A 10648-nucleotide genomic window follows, 5' to 3' on the forward strand; every position below is an offset into this window, starting at 1 on the left:
TTAGTATAAGGTCATAATCGTGATGATAAAAACATAGTCTTAAATTTATGTTCGAAGTTTCTATAATGATTTGAGAAAAAACTTTTGTCATAAATTGTGATCAGTGGAAATGTATGTCATTCAAATTTTAAAACTAAATTGATTAGGAGATTGCTTAATTGATATTCTCTGCTTTGATTTTACAATGCTTCTGTCAAATTTTCAAGCCCATCTCCAAAACAGATCGACCAGGCACTTGCTAATCAATTTCCCTGCCAGTGAATGCCTGTTCTAAGAAATGGGGGCCCCATAGCCCCTACTGAGTGGGCAGGGGGCCCTCTGACCCTTCCCCTTGGCCTAGTTGAATGAATGAGGATGATCACCTGACTTGAGCTGAACCAGTTGGGATTTCTTTCAAAAATAGGTTCAAGGAGGGACTTCCCTGGTGGAGCAGTGGTTAAGACTCTGTGCTCCCAATGCAGGGGGTGCGGGTTCCATCCCTGGTCAGGGAACTTGATCCCACATGCGTGCCGCAACTAAGAGTTCGCATGCCACAACTAAGGGGCCCACGTGCCACAACTAAGGAGCCTGAAAGCCACAACTAAGGAGCCCGCCTGACGCAACTAAGACCCAGTGCAACCAAATAAATAAATAAATATTTTTAAAAATAGGTTCAATGACTCAAGAATTCTTGTCAGTCTCTGTTGGGCGCTTGATCCGATACAGGGTGCAATACCAAGGTGAGGGTAGCTATATTAGTTATGAGCAAATGGAGCAGAGGAAGTCTGTCTGCAAACGGAATCATAAAGCAGACACATACACAGAGATCTTAGCAGAGAGCCCTTACAGCCCACAAGACAGAAAGAGAAAAAGAGAGATAGAGACACTGCCTTGACTTCTGCTACTTTCCTGATCCTGCTTCCAGACCAAGTGACTGACAGCTGCATAAGCTCCTTTGGGTTCTAAAAAGATGTCCTTGTATATTTATAATAATTAGATATTTTACTTATACTAATTTAAGGGGTATCTAAAAGCAATCATCTTTCAATAAGGAATAAATAGATTTTACCATCTCAACGTCTATAATTCTGTGATGACATTTTGTATACAACCCATATGCAGAAATGAAGTTAAACCTCATAAGGATCCTATAATATAGGTACTATTAGAATCACCACTTTACAAATGAGAAAACTGAGGCACAGAGAAGTTACGCAACTTGTCCAATGTCATTCAACTAGTATTTGAGGTCATTCGGTTAAGAATCAAAAACAGACTGTCGCTCCAGGATACACACTCTAAAGAACTATCTAATTCACAGCATATCAATCATTTTTCTATGATTCAAATAATCATATTTCAGAGAAGGCTGATAGTAACTCATAATTTATTTAGTAACTGCATTAAGCAAAGTAAATAAAACAATACAACCATTAGAAGGAGCTTGAGAAAACCATTAGCATTTGGAATTATGAGTCTGATATGCAGATTAAAGTCAAAAAACCTTTAACCTTCCTTTTCAGAATGCCTCATTGACCATCCTTTCTCAGAGGAGTTACAAAGAAGATTGATATACGATAAAATCATTATGAAAATAAGGGTATTTAACTTTCCAATGAATAAGCAAACATGAACTAGAGAGTAATAAGACCAAATATTTATTAAGCACTCAAGAGAGCTTGAGTAACAGCTCTTAACAAGAGAGCTTGAGTAACAGCTGAGAATCTCTTTCCAGTTAAAATAATTTTTGTATATAGCCTTCCTTCTGTTATATCATATGTTTCCTTAACATGAGACATAAGAAGCTAAAACTACTGTGGGATTATATTGAAATTTTTAAAGTTTGGGGGTTTGGGTTTTTTTACTAAAATTGATACCATTTTAAGATAAAGCCAAATACAATCTCTAAAAGTAAGTTTTAAAACGTTAATAACCAAGAACATAACAATAATAAACAATGCTATGTTTTGGATCATTAAGAATTAGACAATACTAATCTGCTGTTTATACTCTGAGCCCAATTCTCTGAGGTACAGGAGAAATACAGGGCAAAATTCCTGCCAGTAAGAGTGTACAATCTGGCTTGGAAAACAAAAGGAACCTACATGAAACAAGCACAGACTGGTAAATGAGGGTATGTTTTGTTATTTATTTATACTCCCAACCCATTAAAAAAATATCTGGTCAACTTCAAATAGCAGTATATAATCCAGCTACATACTGTGGGGATACAAAATAGACATCTAATAGAGAAGGACAAGAATGGGGATGCAATAGTCAAGGATGATATTTTGTAGCAAGAAAGTAAGACTTTCTTTATCTTATCCTCCAAGATGAGAAGTATTTCAATAAGCAGAAAGAAGGGAAGAATTCATTTAACTCCAGAAAAGCAGCATAAACATAAGCTTGGAGACAGGCAGTACTATACTGTGATTGTCCTTCCAACATCCATTCTTGCCTGTAGGTTAGAAGATAATGTACCCAATTCCAGGAACGAACCGGGCCCCAGGCAATCAGGGCAAATCCATTTTTTTATCCACGTCACTGGTCCAGATTATACAGGCCTAAACCAATCAGTAAACGGTATCCACTGGTCTGAGTGGTTCAAAGGAGGGCTCAATTCTGTCGTGGGAAGGGATGCTTTCTCACATTGGCCATAGTGAAACTTATATTCTTCACAAGTATTCTTAAGTATTGAAATATGAAAAGTGTGATTCTTCATACTCGTGGGAAATAGAGATGCTTTCCACTGAAGAAAGGCTGTCAGCTTGTAATATCACTGATTTGTGATTCTATTCACAGTCTTTAAAATGTGACATCTATAAACAGGAGTTTTGTGTTCTGGTTGTATAATATTCTCATTGATAACATATATCAAGAATGAAGATTTGCAAAACATTTCTACTGTGTATGATACTGACCAATCTACTTGACTTCAATGATTATCACTTCATTAAAAGGGAAATACAATGCTTTTGTCCCTCTGTCTCACAGAGATAGTTTGAGAGTCATTATCTATAAAAGCAGGATGTTGTGGTGATGCACAATAAGCTTTTAGGAAGAATACAAGCATAATTGCACTAAAACAAAAATCACTACTAAGCCAAATTTATATTCTTTTTTAATAAATAAGTTTTGTTAATGTGTTCTAGTTTCTAAAACACCCAGAACACTAGTCATAAGGCTTCTTTAATCAGAGTTCTTCTGAATCATTTTCTTTTCCAACATAGTTGAAACATTTGGAATGACCCAACATAGAGTAAAAACAGTAACTTTATAAAACTCCCACTTCAAATAAGGAAAAGTACAATGCAACTAATCCATATTCTTTGGAATGAAAGTCAGTTACAGTATTACTTCAAACAGCTGAATTTCTTATTTTTCTCTTGAAATCTAAACAGTCCTTTCATAACTTGCAGGCAGTGATTTTTAACTGCAATTTAGGTCACCCAACTGTCCTCTTTTTTCCCCTATTCTAGTTTCCAAATCTCTGAGTTTCATCAATTCATTTTCTGTCAGCACAATATATAAATACACAAAATCAATACTCAATCTGATAGATACAGGACTAATTTTAACAAACTATTTCAATCAAACCTTTTTCCGGATGTCATCTTTATTTTAAATGCCCTATATTACTTAGTGTTTTAAAGTTATTTTCATTTCACTCTCAACACCTCTCTCTTCACACTGTCAACAATAGCTTGTCTATTTTCTCTTATTTTCAATTTGGAAATTTTTGCCATTGAAGAAGGAGCAGGAATTGATTCCTTTTTCACCTCAATTACATCTTTCAAAACAATTTTAATGTACAGAAATAACGTCTTACCTCCTGAAAAGAATACTAATTAACCCTCATAGACCAACAGTTCTGGTTTATTAGACATCCATAATATACTTAGATTTGAGGCAAATTTTAAAAGAAAAAAAATTTAAGTCAATAATAATTTCTTTCAATCTCTAAAAAATTACTATTCTAAACTCCTAATCACCTCAACAGAAGCATGAAATTAAAACTTTACAAGAAACAGAAATCCTATTTTTGTCAAAAGGTATTTGTGTAATATCTTGCTGAACCCCCCAAAATATCACCCAACAACCTGTTAATAAAGCCAAACCAAGTTCATTTGGACTCACTGCACTAAGGGAGAATACCACCTCAACAGAGTGTTAGCAGTATCTCAGAAGAAGGATGTCAGAGTGAAATATTTATAAGACTTTGGAGTTTGAGCTTAAGTGGTTAAAGATGAGTCTTTCAAGGCAGGGAATTAATTAAGATTCAGTAAAAATTTGTGATACAATAGCTTAGGATTGGTAGACATAGCAAAGTGAGGGTCTTGAAGAGACTCTTGGAAAGTAAACCTCTGTTTGAAAAGTGAGCAGTTTGCCCAGGTGAGCAGATTATATTGTTTCCAATAAATTGATCTATAGGAAATTCCTGAAGCAAACACTGAAGTTGTTTATTGGTTTATAGCTGTATCTCTCCCAGGCAAAATTTTCTTGGAACAAACAACTAAGTCAGGTTGACAACGTTGGTCTAAAATCTTACTGAAGTCCTGTTGATACAGATGGTCGTTCTCAGTCTTTCCTTTTGATCATCCTTTAACCTGACCTGGAGTATAGATGGTTATCATAAGGGGAAATGATTAAAGAGATGTTTGTAGAGCCATCATTAAATATCAGGGTCTGTTGTTCGTCATTTCAACAATTACACACATCAGGTTTTCTTGTTTTCTGTTGGATTATCGTTTGATGGAACAGTGCCTATGAAAGGCACTTAAGATTCTAAGGGTTACATATTTGAACATTATAACACAAATACTTAGAATACTATGATCAGATTCTATAGTCCACATCTAAGCCAGAAGCTAAGGGTGGTCTAATTAAACCGAAAGAACAGATTGCATCCATAAAAAAACCTCAGACTAGATATGGGTATATTAGCCAAACTGCCTAATCTCATAATTTTCTTTATTTGTTTCCTGGACCGTCTTAGTAATATTAAAATTCTCAGAAGTATCTATAGGAATGGAAATGCAGTATTCTTTTCCTAAAGTGGTATTTGTAATACCTCTGCAGTTCAGTTAGGTCTGGGGCTTCTTCTTTTTTTTCCTGTTTTTGGCTGCACCGCACAGCATGTGGAATCTTACTTCTCTGACCAGGGATCAAACCCGAGCCCCCTGCTGTGGAAGCACGAAGTCCTAACCAGTGGACCCACAGGGAATTCCCTAGGGCTTCTTATTTTTTGAACTGAGAAGGAGTTCTATGGATTTCTGACATTATCTAACTCTCCTTTCAATCTCTGAATAATGGCATGTTAAGATTTTCCTCACCATCCATGCCTCTAGTAAAGTGATATAAAGAGGCTTAAGGACAGAAGAAAATCATCCCTAATTTCCCTTGAGTAGTTAAGCTTTCAGATCTCAAGAGAAGTTCAGTTTTTTTTTCTCCTGCTTGAAACAAGCTATGTAATTATCTCCTTTCCTGAGAGTGTCAAATAGTGGACCAAAATGTAGCCTCAGTAGTATTGTAGACTCCTGACTGCCCTGAAACAGGCATCAATTCACTAAGATAAGAAGTAGCTGTCTGGTTTGTTGGTAGTAGTCAGTAGGCTTTTGTGTCACAAATTCAATACCTATGGCAGGGGGCTGCCCAATGACAAGTTCTTAGGCAAAATACCCATGGGTGGATGCCAAGTCTTATATAGCTTCAGCAGTATTCAAAAGTATTAGGTACTAGGTGGGAGAATATATAGTAAAGATGTCATGAAATGGATGAAATGTTCTGCTTATAGGCAATCCAAAGATTTCCTACATGGTAAACCTTGTTTGGAAGGGCTATAAACATGAGACAGGTGTTAAATAAATTATACAGGTTCCCTTTCTGAGTCTTACCTCTGTAAAAGTTCAGTTATACAGAGATGTGCTCTTACAAGTGATACATGGTTATTACATAATCCTCCCTTTCTATCTTCCTAGGTATGACATAACAGGGTGTTTTAGTTTTTGGTTATCTGCTTGATGTGCTATCCTCCCCAAAAAACAAACAACAACAAAAACTACACATTAGTAATTGAGTCATATGATTGATGAAACCACATTTTTTTATTGTAAGGAACTGGAACTAAAGGGAGCTAGTTGACATGGAGAAAATGGTTACAAGTTCAGCCATTGGTTCAATTGTATGTTTTACCCAAATCCAAATCATGAACAAATTGCATCCAGATATTGGACTTATATTTAGGTGTGAATAAGATGGAAGAAAGCAATGCTGATCACAGAGAACTCATAAGTAACATAGTTAAAAAATAACAAGTGCGTTTCTTTAAAATTCAGATTTTTAACCAGAAAAAAAGGGGGAAATGGCTAAAAAATTAAATAACAAAAGCATGCAGATTAAAGAATGACAGTCTGTGGCTCCAGTCCTTTAGAATCTGTTCCATAGCTCTGAAGTAGAAGCTATCCATGTCATGCAGCCGTCTTCTTCATTCAAAACTCTTGGTGGAAGCTGTCTCCTTTCAAAGACCATCTGCTACTAAGGATTCTAAGAAACCTCAGTTTTATAATAGACATTAGAATGGCACTTCAGGTATCAGTGGGTATTGTTGCCTACCACTTCTTGGTATTCACACCCTTGTGTAGTCCCACATTGTACCAAGTTTGGTCTGTGTGATTAATAGACTATGGCAGAAGTGATAGTATGTCACTTATGAGATTAAATGATAAAACACACTGGCTTCCTTCTTGGTTGTGTTCTCTCTCTCTTCCTCTCTTCCTCTCTCTCTCTCTTCTTCTATCTCTCTCTTCCTCTCTTTCTCTCTTGTCTCCGATCATTTTTGCTCTGGAGAAAGCCAGTTGCCATGTCACATGCAACCATACAGAGAGGTCCACTGATGAGATACTGAGGGCTCCTAGCCAATAGTCATGTGAATAATCTTGGAAATGGATAGTCTAGTCCAGTCAGGACTTCAGATGATTGCAGCCCCAGCTGATAGCTTGACTGGAACCTCATGAGAGACCCTGATCCAAAATCACCAGCTATGTCATTCTCAATTCTTGACCCTCAGAAATTATGTGGAATAACAAATGTTTACTGTTTTAAGTCACCAAATCTGGGGGTCATTTGTTGAATAATTTGTTCCTCAGTGATAGATAACTAATACAGAGGGTGAAATCCTGTGTCTTTTTAACTAGAAGACATAAATCTAGGGATCTAGACTGTAGAGTTTAACTGCCGTTAGAGTGGCTGGAAGTATCTGATAAAGTTCTTTCCAACATGCCTCCTAACAGTTTTGTTTTCCCCTCTTCTGTCTTTTTCCTGAAGAGGAAGTCTCCAGGTTTTAGCCCATATAGAGTTGCTTAGGAGGATGTAAAGAAAAGACAACTTGAATCTGTTGCAATAAGAATGAATATATAGCATGAATGGTTTGCAGTAATTTGCCATGTATGTCTGAAGTAGAGTCCAAAATCAGGGAAGCAATGTCATAGGGTAACTTGTAACAAGTTCATGTGGTAAGAATTGATGAGTACCAGAGGGTGTGAACCTCAGGATCTTGAGAGTCAGAGGAAGCCCAAAAGTGTCAGTTTTGCTAGTTTCAGTTTTATAATATCATTAATTCTGTCTCATTTTCTTGAGGTTCGAGGAGATGAGAACAATGAAGTTTCTGAACAAGTTCAAGGCTTTACAAAATTTTCTAACAGTCCCATTAAAATGAGTGCCTCTATCACTGGAGAGATTGATTGGACCTCCCCAGGTTGGGAACATAAAATCAACAATGTGTTTGCTACTGTCAGAACATAGCTCTCCTGGAAGGAAATGTTTCATCCACTCTAAGAATAAGCAAACAGTGATCAGAAGGACATATTAAAAACCCATAGAAGGAGGCAGTTATTTGAACTCCTTCAAAAATGTCCATGGGGACCTAGAAGCCTGGGCTCTTGTCCATGTCCATCCTTACACACACGTACAATCTTAGTAAAAACTTCCCCATCAATGTTGACTGACTATAATAGTCAATTTGTACTTCTTATGGTAGGTAATTTCATGTGAAATTTTTGGCAAGGTTCTAGTTAAAGTCCTCAAGTGACACCGAGTATCCACTTTGAAGTGTCAGAGATTATCTTCATGTAATTTACAATTGGAATTTTTCCAATAACTCTCCATATTCTGGAGCCAATCACTGCCATTCCATAAAAGCTTCCTTCAACCTCTCAAAAGAATTGGCTTCAAGGACCATCATGGGAGCCAGAATCTTAGTGAGGCCTGCCTGCCATATTGATTATCTAGGCTTTTTTTTGTTCTTCCATGCTGTTTTTTGCATGGCTTCAACCTTTATGACAGCCAACTCCTTAGGAAGTACTAGAGCATTTAAAAGTTACTTAATCTGTTAATCATTTTTAACTGAGTTAACTGCTAAGGTGAAAAACCTTTATTGTTAATACTTCACACTCCTTAGGATGGATATTATTAAAAATATGGAAAATAACAAGTGCTAGCAAGGGTGTGAAGAAATTGGAACCCTCATGCATTACTAGCAGGAATGTAAGGTGTTGCAGCCACTGTGGAAAATACTTTATGTTTATATTAATATATTTACCTTAATGTTATGTTATGCTAAGTGAGGTAAGCCAGACACAAAAGAAAAAACATTGTATGATTCTGCTTATATGAGGTACCTAGAATAGGAAAATTCAGAGACAGAAAGTAGAATAGAGGTTACCAGGGCTGAGAAGAGTGGGCAGTGAGGAGTCACTGTTTAACGGGGATATAATTTCTGTTTGGTGATGGTTATAGACACCTTGAACTTGGACTTCCCAGCCTCCAGAACTGTGAGAAATAAATGTTTGTTGTTTAAGCCACCCAGTCTATGGTATTTTTGTTATAGCAGCCCAAATGGACTAAGATATATATGTGTGTCTACATAGATACATAACCATAATTTTAAAAAATCTCCTTTGTTTCCAAAGCATTCCAAAATCAGGGACCACTCCAACAGCCTACCTTCTATAAGTGTATATATTAACTCTTGTCTCTTATCAATTGGCAAGTTCTGGCAAGTACAAAAAAATTTGACTATCTGGGCTAAATTTACTTCGGATAAAGGGTCATATCCTAAGAGTGAAATGAGATATGTCATAACATATCTTGCCTAATATTTCCCAGTTTCAGAAGTAAGAGTTGACTCATCAACAAACAATACTAAGTCAGGATTTTCTATGGATGTTTATAACAAATCCGTTCAAGGCATAGTCAGTTCTTGAACAGACTCTAGACAGCCATGGGATTCCCTTTTTGGGGTAATGAAGAAGATTAGTAGAAACTAAAATACTACAATGATGGATACAATGTGGAAGGAAAAGCAATAAAATTTCATTGGAAGTAAGCCCGCTTGCTGAATAATGTCATCTATTTTCAGCAAGTAGTAAAGATTACACAGTATGAGATACCATCATGTTTAAGGAAGATCCTGAAACCAAGTCAGTATAATGTTCTACTTGTTTGGCTGCTGCTGCTTAGACGAGGAGTTATGGGTCTAGGAAAAGGCTGAAATAAACACTTGGTCTGTGATGGTTCCCATGGGTTTGCATCAGAACATTAAGAGAGTATCCCAGGGCATTGATGTAGAAATAGGTAGAAAGTTTTGTAGTTCAGAAGACCCAGAATATAAGGATTTTGAAGCAGTCACAAAACAGCTGCTAATATTTAGATTCTCAGGAAAGAGTTTCAGTTACCAAGGACTACGCAACTTATACAGAGATGTGACTCGCAGTAGCCAGTGAAAACCAGAAAATCTGTTAATTGTCTCTTAGTAATCTGTCTAGGAAAGTTTTCAATGGCTTGTAATCTGTCAAGCATGAAAAATTTACTCTCCTTAGAATAAATTATATTCTGGACAATGGACTCTGTTCTGAGGAAATTGTAATTTTTCTTTGGAAATGATATAACCTTTAAAAGTTAAAATAGTAAGTATACAGAAGCTAATCTTTAAGCCCACCTCATCTTGAAAACATAGCAAAAGGTCACCCACATATTAGATAAGAAAAATTTACAGTACTGAAGGTCCTAACTAAGAAGCTGTGGAAAATAGGAGGGTGCCTCAATAAATCCCCAAGGCATAACTTCCCAATAAATTGTTGAACTTCCAGTTTTTTTGGGGGGGGGGCAGGGGTTGACTTTTTCAATCTAAAGAAAAGCAGAACACATGCTTATAATGTTGGCACTGAACATAAAGTAGTATTGGGGTTTGGTACCACAGGGAAGCAGAGATAATATGTTTATTTGGGCTTAAGTTCCTAAACAAGTCTATATCTTCACTCACTGATTTCTTTGACTAGAAGAATTGGAGTATCACAAAGATCATTATAAGGTATGACCAATATTCTTTGTCTACTTGACTTTCAACTATTGACTTGCCTTTTTTAGCTTCTGGTTTTAAAGGATATCATGAAAGCTTAGGATATTATGAAATCTGAGCCTTGATGAGTTCATCCCCAATAATTCTGCCAATATCACTACAATTTTTTGCCCACAAAGAGCCTGGCATCATGTAGTGATTTTCAATCAAGGCTTGATTTAAACAAAAAAAAATACTCGAAAGCCAAAGTTTAATTTAGCTGGGCAGCTATGATATGACAACCATAGAAATTCTGAGAGATGTGAAAAAAAAGAC

The 10648-nt window shown here is 36.4% G+C and overlaps 1 long non-coding RNA gene across 3 annotated transcripts in view; it reads right to left on the bottom strand.

Annotated features, from left to right (window-relative positions):
• The window catches only part of LOC309634816, a 385422-nt gene that overhangs the window by 322672 nt on the left and 52102 nt on the right, over positions 1 to 10648 (bottom strand). The gene's annotated exons all lie outside the window — the stretch shown is intronic.

Source organism: Balaenoptera borealis, assembly GCF_965194805.1.
Source record: "Balaenoptera borealis genome assembly, chromosome: 9".
NCBI lineage: Eukaryota > Metazoa > Chordata > Mammalia > Artiodactyla > Balaenopteridae > Balaenoptera > Balaenoptera borealis.